General features: G+C 35.7%; 1 long non-coding RNA gene across 1 annotated transcript; it reads right to left on the reverse strand.

Moving 5' to 3' along the window:
* Positions 1 to 257: 257 nt before the first annotated feature.
* Positions 258 to 2898, reverse strand: LOC136829140 (uncharacterized). Its single transcript, XR_010850314.1, has 3 exons — positions 2758 to 2898; positions 2095 to 2217; positions 258 to 513 (listed from the first exon to the last, which is right to left on the reverse strand). It is a non-coding gene; the product is annotated as an uncharacterized lncRNA (long non-coding RNA).
* Between the last annotated feature and the right edge of the window lie 3021 nt (positions 2899 to 5919).

Raw genomic sequence — 5919 nt, forward strand, 5'->3', positions numbered from 1 at the left:
CAGGTTTTCCTTTGTTATAAAAATCTAAGCCATGATAATTTCATGAATTAAAGTAGTAAAACATAACCTTTCCTTAAATAATATTACCTAATGGTGTTACATAAGGTTTGACTTCTGGTTTTATAAGGTGAATTGCCTCACATGAGAATCAAGTTTTGCTCAAACTTGGAGATTTTAAAACATTCTACCAGGTCAAGTTGAACAGCTTATATAGTCCTTTAGATATGTAATTCGGAATTTATGGCATAAAACTTAAACTAGTTTACAATTGTTATTATTCGTTAAGGTAAGAACATTCATATACAAGTGCATCATTTAAAAAAGTAAACCTTGTAAACTTGTCAACCACTCAATGCAGTACAGCTTACGGCAAAAAAGCCAAGTATATCAGTAACGCCAGGCATCATTCTCACCTATTTACAAACTATCTTGGGGGTAAAAGCAGCAAACACAGGAGTTCTTGAATAGCAGACATACTGTTTGCTCAGCCGTAAGTAACCTTCAGTCAACGTCCTGTAAAGCAAAAAAAACTGCGGCAGAAAAGTTTCTTTTAACTATGACAAACAACCTATGATTCTTTAAGAGTAAAATAAAGGTTTATCCACTTTGATGAAGTGAAGCCTTAACAATAGACCCTATTTTCTCTCGTGCGCATCAACCGGAGCAGAAAATAAGTGCTAGCACAACAAGGAACCAGAGGTACCCAAATGTGCTACCAGGTGAAGAGACCAAAGGTAGTAGATCAATAATACAATTTAGACCGAAGGCCAAGCGCTGGGACCTATGAGCTCACTCAGTGCTGAAAGGAAAACAAGAGTAAGAGGTTTAAAAGGTGTAACGAGAGGACAACCACGCAGTCCCACTGTGAAACATTGCTAGAGGAGGGTGGATAACAAGATGGAAGAAAGAATATAAATGATGGCACAGTAAAAGGAATGAAAGGGGTTGCAGCTAGGGGCCTGAAGGGAGGCTGCAAAGAACCTTAGGTAATGCCTACAGTGCACAGCGTGAGGTGCACTGACGACATTAACCCCACCACTCCACCCCGCACGGGGGAAGGGACCAAAGAAACGACCGTATACAAGGTCAAGAAGTCGAGAGCTGCAGAGCAGAACTGCTAAAAGGGTCATTTGGCCAGCGATGTTCAGCCAAGGAATAGCATAATCTGTCGTTGGCCTCTTTTACTCAGCGATTTATTAACGAACAAAATTGGAATAAAATGTCAACTTGACCATTAACGTTATAGGTTTGTCGACTGCATAAAACCCGTACCTAAGCACAGGACTGTCTATTGTATTAAAAGTAATAAAACATAGGCCGCCTCATTGTACTATTGTCCTGAATATTACTGACTAAAGCTATAAAGATCACATTATCGTTACGTTAATTAGAACTATGAACAAATGGTAGCTAAATGAAGTAAGAAAATTACAAATTCCAAAAGTAAAAGTTCCTATCTAGAAAAAAAACGCAAACAATGTTTGAGGCAATAGATTACCTAAAGTTACATTAAATTTATTTTTTTACCCGAAATTATTTTTAGAAGTTAACACCTTTGTAAGCTGAAAAATACTGATGCAAAAGTAAAACTAAGTTACTGCTGAACTTTGGCAATTAATATCTTAAGAATTACACAAGTAATTAAGTAATGTTAACTAAATCTCACAATATATTTAAAAGCTTACGTTAACTGTTGTGCTAAATTAAATATCTAAACGCAAGAGTAGTTAAAAGTTCTAGACCAAATACGGTTAAAATTCTATACATGTTAAACTTTAAACACAAAATTAAGTTGTACTAAAAGTCAATAAAAACGAAGAAAAATCTATAAAAACTCATTAGTGCTTAATTAAGTAGTCAAGTTTTCAAAATTTCTAAAAAAAGGAAAGAATCTTGGGCACGGTGCGTTAACTTATAAAAATGGGTCAACTGATGCACTTATCACCTGAAAAGAAAATTGAATTAGTCTGAACCCCCCACGCACCTGCCCATAGGTCATAAGACCTATGAAACAGGGCATGTGAGGGGCCTCCATCCCTACAGGAGCACCGCCCCTGTAGGGGTGATATAAAAAAAAAAAGTTTAAAACCTAACCTGCGAAGTGATGAAGTCCATGTTAGCTTAATTAGCCGAGTGTTATCCTGGCTTGAGAATTTTTATTTCTGTTTTTCCACAATAGTCGTTTCCTTCATAGGGTGGTACAGAGTCATCGAAAATCTGGAAGTAGATTTAGATTTTCAATAGAGCAATAGGCATATCTGGACTTAACAAAAAAAAAAAACTATGACCAAACATTTTTACAAGCTTCGAGATAGTTACACACCTTACAAAATTTAATTTAAAAGTATAGTACAGACCTCTGGTCCCGAAAAAATATCAAAATTGTAAAACAGACATAAGTGACCGAAAACCTACTGAGTTAGGAGCAAAGAATGAACGAAACTACAACAAAACTACCACATTAAGTATTCTTTGTTATCCACGAATAGCAAGAAAAATGATACTTACGTCTTATAATCATCTGTACAGCAAGCTGCTGATAAGGACAAAATATTCCAGGTAAAATATCAAACAAAGTTACAATTATTATTTAAATAAAAAAAAAATTATTTCGCGACATAATTAGCACTTCACAACAAACCAATACATCAAGTAACCAGAGCCAGTAATTATTACGATTAGGGGAAGTAACTTCTGAAGTAATAAAATTCTCAAAAACTTATGAAAATATTACAGAAAGCATTAATGAAACTAAACCTCGCCAGAGTATGGGAGAGTCGCCACAACTTCGCATTGACCAAACTAGAAACCACTGAACCCGAATCGTCATTCGTGAGTTCAACCAGGGTCTAAGTTCAACCTGTGTGGAATTATTTCCACGAACCGCACAGACCAACTTTTAAAGAATAACACTACGTAACTGGGCTGTTCCCGATAATCCCGAAGCGGATGGTGTGCAGACCGTAGGCCAAGGATCTGCTTACCGAGAAACCAGCTGCTGCTGCTGACGTCACCATCAAGGACAATGAAATCACCTCGCTTTAGACTTGGAAGATTTACGCGAAAGAAAATGACATCTTTGTGTTTTGTTTTAGGGGAAACTTTAAACAAATATATGTTGAGTCCTCGTTTTACGGTTTCTCGGTTTTTTGATAAAATTGGCTTCTGTCCATACCATAAGAGCAAAGCTTATATCAACGATATGCCCGTACAGAAGAATAAATATTCTTCAGTGCGACAAATAAATTATCGAGCTGGAAAAAGTTAAATACGCTGATTAATCTTACTTTTTAAAGGTATCTATTACCAACCAGTTTCATTCCAGTTTTTCTAGCAAATTTAGTCATAACAGTGATACACACACACACACACACACACACACACACACACACACATATATATATATATATATATATATATATATATATATATATATATATATATATATATATATATATATATATATATATATATATATATATATGTATATGTATATATATATATATATATATATATATATATGTGTGTGTGTGTGTGTGTGTGTGTGTGTGTGTGTATATCTAATGCACCGGGACATTTTGGATGTACACAATTATTAGGCATCAAATTTCCTTTCATATCCAATTCCCTATAACTGGGAAATAACTTACACCAAGGGGAAATTTTATGTGAAAAGTGCTTCTTCATCAGTGAGATTCATAAACAACCAAAATATAATGACTGTGAACATTCAGCCATCAGAGAGGTAAAATCTGATAACGATTTTGCCTTCAAATTTGCAGTCCAGAGAACGTGCAGTAAACTCCCACTTGATATCAGGAGGGCTAAAAAAAAAATAGCTAACCTTTCAAGAATAAAATAAAGACTTTCTTATGGTAGTGTGTGTTTAACAACTGATATGGCGTGGCCCGTATGATTCCTCGAATGTCTCTGCCATTCTATGGTTAAGTCAGTTGAATCTGCGGGTCCCATAAAACTCCTTCAGGAGAACGGGACCTGATAAGTAAGTAAGAAAGAATAAAGAATAATGTAAGAGGTGTCCCATCCTTTTGAATATTTAGTTCGCATGGCACTTGTGTCCTATATATATAACAGTACCTTAGTGTAATAGAGCAATCCTGGCACCTTGTCCAGATTTAACATGTTTTAGAAACAATAATCATGTCTTAGGGATGTATCTTACCTTAGTTAGTAGCTATTTGTATATTATGAAATTTAATTGTAACAAACCATTTTCAGTATATTGTACCATTAACCTTACAATTATTTTATTATTGTTATTATTACATTTTGGGTGCAGCTCAACATCCCCACTTATATTTAACATGTTTTAGAAACAATTATCGTTAATCTTAGGGATATATCATCTGCATGTGAGCTATTTTATCAACGCCCCAGACAGCACATTCCTTAAAGGAACATAAGCACCTTGCTCTTAGCCTTAGATAGGGCCAATTCTTAGCTAATCTTACCTTAAGTTATCTCTAAAGTAAAGTGAGGTGCCAAACTTGAGGCAGTTAGGTTCAGTTTCCTAGGGCAACAGCCCTCTCGTACAGACCTTCCAACCCAAAGGGACCTGAAAGGCCTGTTTAAAGGGGGAGATGTCATGGGTATCGGACCTTATGCCTGATAAGAAGCTGAACATTTCAGTTTTTAAATAACTAAATAACTTTTGGAAGTCAGAGGGTACTTTTAAGGGATCAGAGTCCAAGGCCGTCATCTCCCCTTTCTAATACCTCCCCAGGGAGAACGCCTGGATGATTAACTGGGCTGCACCCATTCCGAATTCCTGTTTTCTGCTCCCTTCTTGCAGATTCCTTTAGTGTTCCAGAGTCGCACAAGGAGAAATAGCAGAGTGGCATCTGCTTAGTGAGAAAGAGGTGTTGAGGACGGTCCAAAACAAGTCAGTAGCGAGAGAGAGACTGTCCAAGCCAGACCTCCTTCCCAGGTACTTAACCAAAGCTTCTTCAAGGTGGACCACCTCAACCTGTGATGGCTCACCAAGACCCCACTGATTTAGCCTGCCCAAATCTACTGAAGGAAGGAAGAGTCCATTCATATTTTTACTAAGAGCATTCCCAGATTGCATCATGTATGTCTGAAAACAGAGAGGAATCCTCCCTTAATCTTTATCTTTTTCTCTCGACCTTTTCACCTTTCATCATTCCTTCCCTTGTTAACCTACAAATGCAGTGTAAAATCCTTGTAAAGTACTTTCTTGAATTAAGTGAATTAATAAAGTAATTATTCCCCTTGCAGTAATAGAAGTGAATTAGCTACCTCCTCGGATCTTGCTCTTTGTTAATGTTCATAAGATAGGTATTTTAGGTGAATTTATACTCATCAGACATCTCTCTGCCTTTCAGGAGTCGATGTCCAGTGTTAATTGATTAGTGCAAGTTTCCTGACCCAAGTCATCGGCAACTTATGTATCTAATATTTACTTACTCAGGGACAGATTCCCCCCATTAGAAAGGCCATCTAGAATTTCCTAATCTAAGAACCATAGGCTGCAAACATATATATATATATATATATATATATATATATATATATATATATATATATATATATATATATACATATATATGTATATGTGTGTGTGTGTGTGTGTGTGTGTTACAGAATGAAACGTTTGTACATAAACAAAATGAAAAAGAAAAAATCAGTAGAAAAATATCTTTAAAAAAAAACTATATAAATATCATAAAACTTAGGTATCAGTTTCACTGCAGTAATGCCCAAAAATATCCTGCATAAAAACTGGAGTATTTAATTTTAATGCTTACTCAAAGGAGGCAGAATCCTAGACTGAGACAAATATCGGTGGTTTCACTGAATAGCAGCCTGAATATTTCAATAATTAAAAAAAAAAACTATATAAATATCCTGCATAAAAACTTAGGTATCAGTTTCACT

The sequence above is a fragment of the Macrobrachium rosenbergii genome, chromosome 44 (assembly GCF_040412425.1).
Source record: "Macrobrachium rosenbergii isolate ZJJX-2024 chromosome 44, ASM4041242v1, whole genome shotgun sequence".
NCBI lineage: Eukaryota > Metazoa > Arthropoda > Malacostraca > Decapoda > Palaemonidae > Macrobrachium > Macrobrachium rosenbergii.